Source organism: Kogia breviceps, chromosome 8, assembly GCF_026419965.1.
Source record: "Kogia breviceps isolate mKogBre1 chromosome 8, mKogBre1 haplotype 1, whole genome shotgun sequence".
Classification (NCBI taxonomy): domain Eukaryota; kingdom Metazoa; phylum Chordata; class Mammalia; order Artiodactyla; family Physeteridae; genus Kogia; species Kogia breviceps.
Window position 1 is genome coordinate 112,505,262 of NC_081317.1, and position 15,256 is coordinate 112,520,517.

The following is a 15,256-nucleotide window of genomic DNA, read 5'->3' on the forward strand; positions in this document are numbered from 1 at the left end:
AAAAAGTTCTTCACACCAACTCCCTAAACAAGTTCTTCTTCATCTGGTCTTGGCATCTTGGCTCACTGTACTACCTAAAATGTCCTTACTCCTTCCGGTTGAATCCGTCCTTGTCCATGAAGACTTTCCTAAAAACTGAAGCTTACTTTATAGTTCTCTTTTCTAAAGTTTCAATACACCATCCTCTCAGTGGCATTAAACATTGTACTGTCATAAATAAATGTTATTCACAGAAGCATAAATTATATTTTTAACGAATTATAAGTTCCTTGATAACAGCTGCCACGTGTTGTGCTTTCTTATGAGTTCTTGGTGCATGGTAGAGACTTACTGAGTACCCATTAAATTACATTGAATGTGTACTTTTTCTTTGCTACTTCTTTCATACTCAGCTGCAGTACCTATACATATTTTATTGTAGAACTGATATTCATAGAAATATTTTATAGTGTTTCTAAGTTATAAACTTAAATTCCCAGTTATAACAGTTAAAACCAGTCCATGTTTTTACTGAAAATAAATGTTACCGTATAACGATGAAACTGAGGCATAGATATCATCTATATCATCTAACAGAATAATACAGTATAATAAAATATTTTTATGACTACACAGACATGTTTACAAAATTTATCTCCTACTTTAAATGCACCCAAAGACAACATGAATTCATATTTTCCATTATTCCTTTGCCATTAAACCAGCAAAATTGACTTTCACAATCTACCTTTACACAGAAGCCTGGTGGCCTCCTTAATCTGGTAATGTTTAGAAATATTTCCATAATTCAGTGATGAAAAAATAGAATAAGTACAAAGTGCAAAAAAGAAAAGGGAGACAATTTAAAAATAACTATAGATAAGTAAAATAAGTTGGGTAAGAATCTGTTCATTTTGAAATGCCTCATAAATAATATCTAAAAATCTGTTTCTTACAATTCGATGATGGTCCTTTCTCAGTTGCTTTGTTTTTTAGTTACAATGTATAATTATTTAATTTTATAAATTGGTTGCCAAATAATTCTATACCAACATATCTTATACAACAAGCCTTGAAACCTTTTCATAAATACAATTGTAAAGTTATTTTCACATCCAAATATTTTAGAAGAGACTTTTTTTTCCTTCCTGATGTTAGCAATGTGACTTGCTAGCAAAACTTCAAAGTAGGAACATGATTTTACATTTGACACATCATAAATAAGTGTGCCAGCTGCCTGGTTTCCCACTGATTGAGTTTATGCTAACTTAATAATCTGTTTTAGTTAACTAAGTCACAACTTTGATTCATTCCCCTGAGAGACAGAAACTGTCATAGGGAAATAAATGATGTGCCACAGTGTTTTTAAAAATGACGTCACCATTTTTACTGCATCAGTATCTCAGCTTTCTATATTGTGAATACATGGATTTCAACTGATACAGAATTTTATTTTCAGTAAGATAGCTATTCTGAAATTGTAGTCTAGGTGAAAAGTGAAAATCCAGAATAGGAGACAAGACAAACTGGCAGTTACTTTTCTGAGAGAATATTTTATACATGTTTTATACCAGATTATGTGTATGTGGAAAAAGTTATTAAAGGTTCTAAATCTATTTGATAAGCTCCAGAAACCCCCAAATGAAATATTCACTCATCAGATACACCTGTCTGATTATGTGGTTTCAGTCACTAATGTTATTGGATTCTAACTCACACACACAGTAATAAAAGCATTATACTTTATACTCTCTTCTAATTGTTTAGGCAATTTCATGAACTTGCTTGAATTTACTGCTAGTATGTTTTACCAAACTATTCAAAGAGATGGTACTGCTGTCAAAAATCATTCATCCAGAATACATTTCTCTAATGAACAATGCTTTAGCTTGTGACCTTTTTCAAAAAAAATTAAACCTTTTTCTACGAAGGTGAAGAATTATTATTTTTTATTTGTTTGTTTGGCTTAATTTGGTTTTGTTTTTGTGTTTTTTTTTTTAAACATCCTTATTGGAGTATAATTGCTTTACAGTGGTGTGTTAGTTTCTGCTGTATAACAAAGTGAATCAGCTATACCTATACATATATCTCCATATCTCCTATTTAGAGATACAGCTATTTCAATTGCCTTTTAAAAAAGTAAAACCACATTTCTCACAATTTGGTTGCTTTTAAAGACACCCTATTTCCCATAGATTTACATTAAAAGGTTAACAACTCCCTTGACATCCTGCATCATTGGCAACAGAGAAAGGCTCTGAAGGGAGAGAGGTGGAATATGATTCAAACTCTTTCACACAAGATGTGTGAGGATTTTTTTAAATTGAAGTATAGTTGATTTACAATGTTTCAGGTGTACAGCAAAGTGATTTAATTATATGCATTATATATTATATATTTAATTCTATATATATTAATATTTAATTATATAGCTATTCTTTTTCTGATTCTTTTCCCTTATGGGTTATTACAAGATACCGAATACAGTCCCCTGTGCTATACAGTAGGTCCTTGTTGGTTATCTATTTTATATATAAGAGTGTGTATCCATCAATTCCCAACTTATCCCTCTTCCCTGCCCCTGGTATGTGCGAGAATTTAAATTCAAGATGTAACATTATTATTCATCCAAAAGTATGAATCTGAAAATAAGAAAAGTTCTTCAGGGATAGGAGAAGACTTGAGGACAAATGCCCTCTAACCTCTGACTCAAATCTTTCATGTCTTACAATATGACAAACATAATTCCAACAATGAGGGCTATTGATAGGATGGCAAAGCATCCAACAGGGAAACCCACTGCATCCCACAGCTGCATTCTGCTGCCAGGGGGAGCCACTGGTGACATGAGTTCAGTAGGGCTACCGGGAAGGTCTCCACCTAAAAATGCAACTACTACCTGTCCCAACACCCATCTGGCCTTTTCCCATCTCTTTTATTTTTCTCCCCAGTGAATTGAAAGCAGAACTAATGACGGTGTAGATGGCACTAAAAAAGGAAGCCAGAGACAGGAAAAGTAGGACATCAGGAGGTTACAAGGATTTGCCTTTCTGTGAATTTTTCTTTCCCCAGCGTTGTCCCTGATGCGAATGGCGGAGGTTCTGAATCATAGTTATTCAAGATGCGGTGGGCAGACTGATTATTTGACTGGCAGGTGACAGAGTGCAGGACAAGGAGGAAGGACTGTCCCCTGGAATCTGATGGCTAAAGAAGCACGATGCCCAGTTGCTGGACAAGAATAATGCGATTAATTGTCATGTCTGTCCTGTCACAAAAGATCACAGTGATCTCCTCATTGCGCTGAATCCCAGTGATACGGAAAGAGTCCGTGCATAAAACTAGCAAAAATCCATTAGTGCATTCTGCAAAAGCAGACTTTTCAAACACGTCTGTTCTTTTCACTGTAGTAACTCAAACCCTAAAATTCTGCCTGACACGTAGTAAGCACTAGATAAATATTGAACAAGAGAAAGAAGGAAATATTTTTGTAAATTATCATGAAAGTTAATTTGGAAAAAAAAAAAATCACATAGAATATTTAAATCCACTTTAAAACCAGACAAGCATTTGGTAGTGTGTATATGTCCATGCCGCTCTCTCACACTGTCACAGCTTACCCTTCCCCCTCCCCATATCTTCAAGTCCATGCTCTAGTAGGTCTGTGTCTTTATTCCCATCTTACCCCTAGGTTCTTCATGACTTTTTTTTTTTTTCCTTAGATTCCATATATATGTGTTAGCATACGGCATTTGTTTTTCTCTTTCTGACTTACTTCACTCTGTATGACAGACTCTAGGTCCATCCACCTCACTACAAATAACTCAATTTCGTAAATGTAAAATAGATAGCTAGTGGGAAGCAGCCGCATAGCACGGGGAGATCAGCTCGGGGCTTTGTGACCACCTAGAGGGGTGGGATAGGGAGGGTGGGAGGGAGAGTCAAGAGGGAGGGGATATGGGGATATATGTATACGTATAGCTGATTCACTTTGTTATAAAGCAGAAACTAACACACCATTGTAAAGCAATTATACTCCAATAAAGATGTTAAAAAAACAAAACAAAAAAACTAGGCAAGCAGGGCAGTCTTTGCAGCTGCCAAGAAGGTAACTGGATTAGAAATTCTTTGAGCTCCTTCTGAAGGCCATCGTGATTCAAAGCTTCTTCGGAAGGTTTAAATGCAAGCTCGTGATTCAGTGCATCTAAAGGGCGTGTCATTTTTAAAGATATTCAATTCATAGGTGTAATTTATTTTTAAAAAGATGAAAATGGATGAGCTGCATTGGAGTTTTAATATAGACTTTTGAAAGCAAAGGAGACTTCTCTCTTCACCACCTATTTACAGGGGAGTCAGAAAGAAATACCTTGAGATTTTTAAAGCCACAGGCTGCGAGTTGATGGGGTTTGGTGGTGCAGAGGAAAAGACATATGTGGACGAATTATGGTGCTGTCCGAGCCCAAGTGCCACTTATTAAGAGTTTATGATCTGCCCACCAAGTAGCCAGATATAGTCTCTATCATGTTCCCCACACACTTGGTTATTGGCATTTTGACACCTTTTTTGCACAGCGGGAGGTATTCCTGACACTATCAACGTAATATACCTGTTTCAGATCACAAACATTACTCATTAACCTTAGGGCAGAAATCTAACATAATCAAATATCCTTTTGCCACCCAATTCAAGTCACCCAGGGACAGGATAGATAGGAAAACATAATACGAACAGTACATAGAGAAATACTCAAGAATTTTTTTTGTTTAAAAAGGGGTTTTCTGTTTTCAGAATCCACAATATGTCACAGTTTCCAGGTTATTAATTATTTGGAAACCGTGTGTTTAAAAAGGGTTCAGAATATGGAATGCTGTGATTTAGGTGAATTACATTCCTTAGCAGAGTGACTTTTACTAGTTTTTTTTTTTTTTTACTTTTTTAATATATTTTATTTAACCCAATATATCCCAAGCATTTTCATTTCAATATGTAATCAATATCAACTTTTTTCTTTTTATTTATTTTCTTTCTTTTATTTATTATTTATTATTATTTATTTTAATTGAAATATAATTGATTTACAATATTGTATTAATTTCTGCTGTACAGTGAAGTGACTCAGTTATACATATACATACATTCTTTTTTATATTCCTTTCCATTATGGTTTTTCCCAGGATATTGAATATAGTTCCCTGTGCTCTACAGTAAGACCTTGTTGTCCATCCATTCTATATGTGTTAGCTGGCATCTACTAACCCCAAACTCCCAGTCCAAAAACACATGGAACCCTTTACGAATTTGTGTGTCACCCTTGCACAGGGGCCATGCTAATCTTCTCTGTACCGTTCCAATTTTAGCATATGTGCTGCCGAAGTGAGCACGACCTTTACTAGTTTTTTAAAATTTTTTTTCTTTTGCTAATGTTCACGGTCTCAAATAGGACAGAAAAGTTTTCAGGAATTAAACATCCCTTTTTCATCTCTTCTCTCTGACCTCCCAAAAGTTGTCTCTTACAATCAGGTCAAAATAGAATGCTTTCTATGTTGGTCACAGCACTCTTCTCTCTAAAACCTGTGTCTGACCAGATGCGAATTATGACTAGTTATGCATCTCCACTCGGTAAAGCTGTACATATTTTAAGACATAAAGTGCTTAGAATTACTAACACTATTTTAAAATTCGAAAACACGATTGTATCATTATGTTGTTCCTAAAGATGCCTCCTGACTTTCAATCATTTAAGATGAAAAAAGTGGCCCTGAACAGGTTGGAGGCCAGAAGCATCACTGGACTTTCCCCCAAAAGGCCATCTCTATTCCCAGATAGAATCCAAGTGGCTCACGCGTTCTCCCTGCTGCTGCCCGTGGAACTTCTCTTCTCAACCACCGTTGGCTATGATGGGCTGTTAATGTCACATTCAGCCAGTATAGCCCCTTCTGGTGAGTCACACTGTCTCCTGATCAAGCCCAAGTGTAGCCTGTGATTGGGAAGGCCTTGCCGGCCTTGCAAGGCCAGCCCCTTAGCGAGGGTGTGTCACTGGGCTAGACCACGGGGCTTTCTCTGTCCTTACAGCCTGTTATTAAAAGGTCCCAAAGGCTTCACAGCTGAGTTCTCCCTCCCTGATGATGACGCCGGGAAGGGTGATCTTATTCTTTTAGTTTCCTAATTTCCCACATTCAAAGAACATGTTATAAGTGTTCCCCAGGCTGCGTTGTGGGATATTTGACCCTGACCCTGACCCTGACCCTCAAAGCACCCACCCGATGTGCCCTGTATTCCCAACCGGCCTTCCACTCAGTCAGCAGCCCAGGAAAACAGCATAGACATCTGCTTATTTCTTCTTTCTGCATGAGCTTCTTGTCTATCCGAGGTACTCCTGGAAAGCTTCTTGCATTATTTTTCCAGAGTCTTAATTCTTGTATCCTGTTGTTTGATCGTTAATTCCCAAATCCTCTTTGATAATGTTCTTAGTGGGTTCATCTGGCCCTCATAAACATGAGACCTCTGTTCCCACCTCAAGCCCCACACCCTGCCGCCCCCCCCCCCCATTTTAAGCAGAAACTACATGCTAAACACTGCACTAGGTGTTAGGCTTTCATCCTAACCTGAGGGACTTTCCAGGCCTGAGTGGGAGACAAACACAGAACACTAGAACTCCAAAAGTAATTGGTATCCTCACAAAGTTAATAGTAGAAACACAAATTCATTCTCAATTCAGTGAACACGGGACACTTTAGTTAAATCTGCTAATATTTTTTTCCCTTATACCAATTAGAACAATCACTCCAACTACCTCCCAGGTCCTGCTCAAGACTGCTGGCACATTCACCAAACTTGTACAATTTCTGAGCTAAAGCTAAAGGTAGTGGGTCTCCAAGCACATCCAAAATTTCCCCTTTTTATATTCAGCCAATGTTCAGAAACAGTAAGAAGCCAGCAAAGGGTGAAATATGCATGGCATGCCTCCTGGATTATCAACTAATGGTAGCATCATTGATAGAACAAAATTAATTTACTTAAGAAATCAGAGCCAAGTGGAGCTGAGGTCTGGTAGGTGAAAAATGTGTGCTTTATCAGCTAAAGTACTCAGCTCCAAACTCCCCTGCTTCTTAAGTACAAGTAATGTATGGCTGGGTTTTGGCATTGCACTGCATGCCTACCCATCCTGTCATAATTAAAAATCTCCGAGAGACCTAAAAGCTGTAAATGGCCATCCTGATGCTCACTAAATGACATATACCCACTAAAATGGATTTTCGAGAATCACCCAATTTATAAAACACTAGATGTGACATGGTTATCATATAGGGGGGCTTGAAAGATGAACTATGATGGAGATACACTTCCATGATGAATGCACTCAACGTTTCTTCTATTGATTTTTTTTTAAAGATATTTCAGTCTGTTGAATTGGATTATATTTTAAAATAGAGGGTTGAGATATTCACATTTTTATCCTTTACCCTTGAAAAAGATTTATTTTGGCATGAGATGGCATGATCTGAAATCAGCTATAGTGTTCAGTTGTCCAATCTGTAATTTTAACTCCCTGTGTTTGGGTGCTTTCTAATTTATGGACATGGAATGCCAAAGTGGAAGTCAGGAATGGACTTAACCAGCCTGCCATGTAGTAGGAGCTGGCATGTGACCGAGGCTCTGCGATTCAGATCTATCAGTGAAAGTTTTAGATTTAAAAGAGAGTGAGATGAGAGAACAGAGAGAGGGGTATCATGTCAAAGGATAAGATGGATTAACTATAATGAAACATAAGATACTTAATGCAAGTAGTATACTTGGATTAAGTATCTTATGCTTCATTATAATCTTTGCTTTTGTCAACCTGATGGATGACTTCAAGGAAATTAGTGATAACTTTTCATCTTAACTTCACTTACTTGGGAAATCAGAATGATCGATTTATTTCATGTTTCTGAAAGCTCTAAAAAACATTTCCTAAAGTGGTTCTTGCAAATAAATATTTCATAATTTTATAAATGTTGGAAAGGATATAGTTTTAAAAAGTCAATAGGTGTTCATGTGGATTAACCTCTAAAGAATGTGGGAAATGAATAAAATTGTGGCTTAAACACATTTTTTAAACTTTTACCTTACAATGTCAAGTTCTATCTCATTTCTTATCTGCTTGCTGCCTCTATTTTGCTACAAATTTAAAAATTGTTAGAGTTGGCATTTACTCTCTGTTGAACTGGAAGTTCCCCAAAAGAAAATGTGGAAGGTCTACATGTTTAAAGTCAAGCTATACTCATTATAAGATGAGAAACCCTTCGCGCCAGGCTCCATTTTAATGCACATGGTAACTATGAAAAATATCAGTTACCATCTAGCTTTTAGAGGATTGTGTTCTGTATAGAACAATACAAGCGCTTCGCCAGTCTCTCCTTTCTAACTTGCTGGATTAACTAATGACTCATGCTATCAAAACAGCACAGTGACTGCTGCTGAGAGCCCCCTGAAAGCCCCCATCCCACCTGGGAGCTTTTGTTTGCACTCCTGTGGATTCTAGTTGAGTCATATTTAAACCAAAAGTCAGCTGTGTTTTTTCTAAACCTATTTATGGCAGTTGGACTTGTTAGTATATGTACGTAATGTAGTTAGATATCAAATAAATCAATGAAACATTAGAGCAAAAAGAAAGATATCTTTCTTTGAAAACTAAAGGGAATCGTTTCGAAAGATTTAATAAAACTGTCACTGAAATGATTGCTGTTGAAGGGTGGTGTAGGTGGGATAACTTAGAGAGATTGGGAGGGAAATCAAAATGTAGGTGAATTTTTTGATCATATTGGTTTGTAACAGTCTTTAATTCATTCGAAGAAAAACAACCTGAAATTGTAAGTAATGCCCTAAGGGTATGATTTATACAAGGAGGATGATTTAGAACTCCAGTGGACATATCCATCAAAGAAAAGGCTTGGAATTGCCCCAAATGTTGGTAAATGCATGAACATTTATGCAGTAAATGTTTTCAAGATAACTAAATGTTCAAACCACATGTTTATATCATTTCCTAATGATTCTTTTCTTTAACTCTGTGGTTATGCAACCAAACACCAGTACCAATTGGATTAGATAGCATGGTTCTCCTGTAAAATCAAATACATTGCAAAATGATTTTTCCAAATCAAACAGCTACCACTGGAACTTTCCACTAGACCTCATAGTTTTAATGAATCACCGGATTCTATTTTCCCCCTTTATATAAGCCACTGTCATCTTGAACCAGATTTTATCACCTCGAGCCTAAATCGCCCCAATTATCTTCCTAACTGCATCATCATTTCGTCCCTTTTGGCCCTACAATATTTTAAAATACTTCCATCATTAAGATACGTTGGCGCTCGTAAAATTCTAATATTACCTTCTGTGTTTATATCCTTAAGTCCAGACTTCCTACCAATCGTTCCAGTACTGATCAGATTGGTCATATACCCTCCACCCTCTCACAGCTCTTTGATTTGAGCACATGCCTAGTGGGGGGGACCTTCCTACTGTCCCCTGAATGCAGTCTGCTGAGCGCCAAGTCCAAGTTGGTGATAGATCCTCCTGCCAATATATTCCTGTCCATCTTTGAGGGCCTCGTGTAATTCACCCCTCTTCCAAGAGGTTTTCCTTAAATGAGAACTAACCCAGTTGTTTGTACCCCTATTTACTTCTCCCATGTTTTATAGAGTGTTGTGGTCATCGAAGGTGTGGATTGTATGTTTTCTCCAAATTCCCATCTCTGAAGATAGGCATCAGATTTTTCATTTTTCCAGTGCTACATAATGCATTCACTGTGTATACTCAGTCCTTAATAAATTCTTTTGATTGAAAAAATAGTACTAGAAGTAAATAGTATGCTTGAAATATTCATAAAGACTTTATATTAGAAAAAAAGAATATTTAGTTATTTATATCTAGCATGAAATCTCATCTCCAGCCCTTACAATGAGCGCAATTTACTGATTTTCAACAATTCCTTGCCCCCATACCTGAATTTCTCACATGCTTGTTGTGGAGATTAAGTAAACTAATTTAAATAAAGAGTAGTGCCTGAGACATCATAGGTCATCAAAAAATGAATTACCTGTCCATCATTTATTCCCATTTAACCCCTTTTTAAAGTTTTGTTTCCATATAAATGTTTAAGCTACAATCTAGTGTAACTCCAACGTTTTTCAGGAAGCAATTTATATCACACTAATTTGGTGGAGGTATCTCAAAAAAAGAAATGGTTAATTGGGTAAATGTAAGTATTTATTGTATTTATCTAAAAACTTTGAGCAGGTCATACTCCTTGATAAAAATGAGAAGCAGTTGATGAGTTGATAATGTGTGTAACTAAAAATTTACAATTGAGGGAAGGCAGGCACACCCGTATCTCCATGAGTCAAAGCAAAGGGATGTGAACCCTTAAGGAAGGCCTCTGGCAGTAGGTTGTAGAAGAGAGAAGATGCAGAAATAAATTTCTGTCTAGAAATCAAAGGTGCAAAGATTTACATATTAAAGTATCATATAGAGCCAGCATTACGTACTGTATGTCAAAGGAGAATTTTTTTTTTTTTAAATAGGAAGTTTCACTACAAGCTGATGGAGCATCTCTCTTTAAGCCTGCTCGAAATCAAGGTTAGGATGGGCTGTGATGAAGAATAAATCAGAGTTAATAGCCAAGGTTGTTACTTTGGGACTTAGTGTTTCTTTAAACCCCACTAGTTCCACCACTTAGTACATATTCCTCATCGTTCTCTTAGCACCTCCAAATGGCTGATTATTCAGCCCAAAGTCCAAATCAAGGTCTGTTTATCTGTCCAAAGCACATCATAGTTAGAGACAGAAAATCTGAGAAGCAATAAACATTTTTAAACAGTTTGTATGAACGTAAGGCAACTCTAAATATAACGCAAAATGATACAGCCACACTAAGGGGTTGGTATGCAGGAAATAGGGCAGCAACGAGAATGGTGACCCTGCATATTCCATCACTCAAGAAAGTAGATATTAAATGGTGAGGATTATTTTCTTTCACATTGAGAGGCCCCACCCAATCCCCCAGATTTCTGAGAAAGCAGATAATTGCATCCATTAAACTCTTAGGAGAACAGCTAGAAACGAATCTTGAGGCACTTACAGTGTTTACCCGCTGTGGCCTCACATTTCTCCTGAAATTCCCTGGTGCACAGGCCTGGCTCTCCCTGTGGGTAAACCAGAAAAGCCCGGCATTCGCTATGAAAACTACGCAGCCTTTCCGTGTGCGGTATTAAGATGATCTGACCCATTACAATTTGTGTTAATTCACGTTTCCTTCTCCCCTTTACATGTGGAAAATTTCATTAAAAGCCATGTTGGGAAAGAAATCTCTCTTCTAACTGTGCTGAGTTTGTCCCCTTAATGTTAATAGCAAATAAATATGTAGCGTTTACTACGTGCCAAGCACTGTTTCGAGCAGCTCGTTGATTTAGCCTTTACCACCACCTTGTTAGGGCGTGAGATGGGTACTGTTATTGTTCCTGATTTACAAATGAGGAGACAGAGACACAGATGTTTAGTCTCTTATTCAAGGTCACACACCTGCTATGTAGCGGAGGTAGGACTCAAACCCAGTCTTCTGGCCCCAAATTGAGGCATGAGTGGGAACGTCTGTGTTCGTGTGTACATATGTGTGACCAGTTGCTCACAAGCGTGTGCGTGTGTGAATGCATGTGTGCATGCATAAGCTCTACATATGTGTCAGGGGCAAAGCCAGGATTCAAGTCCAGATTTGTCTGATGCATTCTCATCCTGTATTTCCTCAATTAATAAATGAAAATAGTAATGGATATTTCTGTCTGACTTTAAGGTCTGCAGAATTCTCTTGTGTGCATTGCCTCAGTTGAATAAAGCAAAGGTACACCACAGAATCTTTCATCTACACATCCAAAAGTTTGCCTGGAAAGTGGAAATGAAGAGGTTGGGAGTTATGATAAGTTTTATGTATGTAGCAGCTGACAGGCCAGGAGGAGGAGGGGGAGAAAAGAACACATTACAGAAATAACACACACACACACACACACACACACACACACACACATAAATATATATATATATATATATATATATATATATATATATATATATATATATAAAATCCTTTCATCAGATAATCTCAAAACACATTTTGGTATTTTTCTACACAATTTTCCCATGAGTCAGTGAAGCGTATAGCATTTCTCTTATTGTTTAAGGTAAATAAATTGACAGTGAGAGAGGTTATGATTCTCTGGTACCGGGTGCTGGGTCAAGGGCTCGGCCAAGTGAAAATTCAGCCTTTAGAGATAAAGGGCTACGGCTGCTTTGATTTCCCGGGAGACCGCGGAGTATCCTTTCAGCAAGTCAGCTATTTGACCACATTTGTACATAAACGTCTGCACCCTCCAGGTCACCTTCACTTCTGATGCTGGCTGAGTTTCCTGCTGGAAGCTCATCTTTACCTACTGCCAAACTCCATAAATAGCTTCCGAAGATTCTCTTGGAAAGAATCAAAGGCAATTCCAGCTGAAGCTCTCCGAAGGAAACTTGCAGCAGACGCTCTCACCTTCTGGTAGCTCTGACACGGTAATTGCTCTCCGCCACTTCACTTCAGGAGGGAGTCCGGCACCGCGGCGGCGGAGCCCTAATCAGATAGCAAACCCGCACTGGCTGTGTCAGAAATGATGTCAGGGGCGGCGGTCCCCTGGCCACTGCCTCATTTGGAGCAAACACTGCAACACTTGTTTTTTAGGCTGCTTTATGACTTGTCTGAAAAATGACTTTGTTTGGCAGGGAAGCCCGCTCATGTATGAGGTGCTACCCCGGGATTTTAGCACTTCTACACACACAACATTCTCTCACACACAGAGCTGCACAAACGGTGGGAGGGTCATTGAGCTGCTCTTCTTATCAAGGTCATGGATGAGGGGAGAAGCTCCAGGACCCAAGGTGTGTTAATACCTTCCTGTGGATAAAATCTACTAGGAAACAATGTGACCAAAAGAATGCGGAGAAAATGTTTTCATTTTATGCCATATGGTTTGGCTTACATCGGATTTACACATTTGGAGTTTCTTATTTATTTTTAATGGTGGTCCTTCACCTCGGGTCCATGGATGTGGTTTGCACCTTTCCTCTTGGGGCACTGGCCTGCCCAAGGCTCCAGCCGGCAGCTTCTGAGAGGCAGTGGCCCTTCTGACAGCAGAGCTTTCTTTTCCTCCTATCTCCTCGCAATAAGCCTGTGTCCTCCGAGCAGTGGTCAGGTCACGCCGACAGCAACACTCAACCAGAGGCCGGGATGAGGGGAGATGGCCGCCGTCCTCCTGACCCCCAGGCCCGTCTCACTCTCAGTCACTGAAAAGATGCTGCACGGGGGCCACTGGCTCTCCTCCTCGGAGCCTCCTTCCCTCGGTGCTGCTCCTGGGAAACCTTCTGGAAATTATTTGGTAATAAGAAACAGACCCAAGACAGTGTTGCGAGGTGAGGCCGTGACCTTTCACCTTCAGAGACCTGGGTCCCAAGCCTTGCCAGAGGCTGGTGGTCTCTGCCTCGTCAACACCAGGTATTTCAGTGCCACAGGACCCAATGGCATGTGGGAGCGACTTCACACTGATGCCTAGAAAAATCGGCAGCAACATGCACAGGCCCAGGACTGGGGGAAAGTGCATCATTTTCCTGCACCTCCACTCGGCTTCAGGGCCAGTAGGCTTTCTGTTTGGACCTCGGTAACTTCTAGTTGTGTAGGGAATAACATGTAGAAGTCAGGGTCTGGTGGGGAGACTAGATCAGCTTTTCTGTGTAGGTCGTGGTACTCTTAGCTTCCTGGTTCTGGGTGAGAATATTTCTTTATACATTGTGATTCCTCCAGAGTCTTACTCCATACTTTCCAATATAACATTCCTTTGCTTTGTACCTTTCAATATTTAGTTTGGTATTCTCTCAAATTGTATCCCAGAAACATCCGTGGATGTAGAACGGAGTCACTATAATAGTAATATATAATCTTCCACTTTATTTCCTTCAAGGACAATCTAAAGTATCCATTGTATTTATCAGAGACCTACAGGTGTGTGCATCTGTTTCATTTAGAAATTCACTCCATTATAGTAACCGAGAAGGGCTTCACACTATTATCTCAGTTCCAGACCATCAGACAAAGACCCAGGACCCCTCATGGCTCCAGCTCACAGAAGCTAATTCTGCATCAAACTGAGTGGCTCAGTGACCAGTGGGAACCACATTGCCTGGGTCCAAATCACAGCCCTGCCCTTCATTGTGTGATGCTGGGCATGTTATCTCAGTTTTCTTCTCTATAAAATGGGACTGATAGCAGTAAGCGTGTCACTGGGCTGTTGTCAGCTGATCTACGTGAAGTGCTTAGAACTCTGGCCCACAGAGTAAGTGTCATATAAGGTTTGCTTTTATTTCATAAGAGAAAGGCAGCAACAAACCCCCTCTAAGTTGACAAGTATTTCCAGAAGGCCACAAGAGACCCTATTCGATAATGAAAAGTGCTGTACATAAAACCTAAAAATGAATGGCCTGTATGAGTCAAAGGACAGTAGAAGTGAGAGAGAGAGAGAGAGAATGACCCATATCCAGTTAGGCCAATTTCAGTTCTTGCATTGGATCAGCCAGTACCCCAGAGCTGAAATCAAATGCAGAGAGGAGCAGAGGAGGAGACTGCTGATTGCTCCATCCAACCCAGTTTCCCCCCATCTGTGTAGCATCTAAGGCTGGGTGTGCTCATGAGATTCTCTGGCACTTTTATTCCAAAATGTTAATTAGCACTACACTGGCCCCACATGCTTAAGGGCCGAAGTAACATGAAGCCTTGGAATATACCTACTGGAGCTCAAGTAATCAAAATCAGTGAGGAAAAAAAAAAAAAAAAAAAGACAGGATTATGTGGAGACTTTTGCACCTCGAGCAGTGAAGAGGACTTAGAGATTTTAGGCAGATTCTAATAGTGCTGAAGTTTCCAGGGTTCGTTGACTGAGGAATTGCACTGTTTTGAAAGATATTTAGACAAAGTAGAGCTCTTTGCATGCTAGGCTTCTAAATTATAACTAGAAACCTACTTCAAACCTGCATGCCAGGTCTACTCTCTTACCAAATTTCAATTATATACCACAGTGTTATCAACTACAGTCACCATGCATGTTCTGTTAGATCCTCAGACCTTGTTCAGCTGAAAACTAAAAGTGTCTACTCTTTTACCAAACTCTCCCTATTTCCCCCACCCCCTTCCCCTATCCACCACTTTTCTACTCTT

General features: G+C 39.0%; 1 non-coding gene across 1 annotated transcript; it reads right to left on the reverse strand.

The window, feature by feature from the left end:
- Positions 1–5,250: 5,250 nt before the first annotated feature.
- LOC131762096 (U6 spliceosomal RNA) lies at positions 5,251–5,357 on the reverse strand. Its single transcript, XR_009337174.1, has one exon. It is a non-coding gene; the product is annotated as a U6 spliceosomal RNA (small nuclear RNA).
- Positions 5,358–15,256: the final 9,899 nt, after the last annotated feature.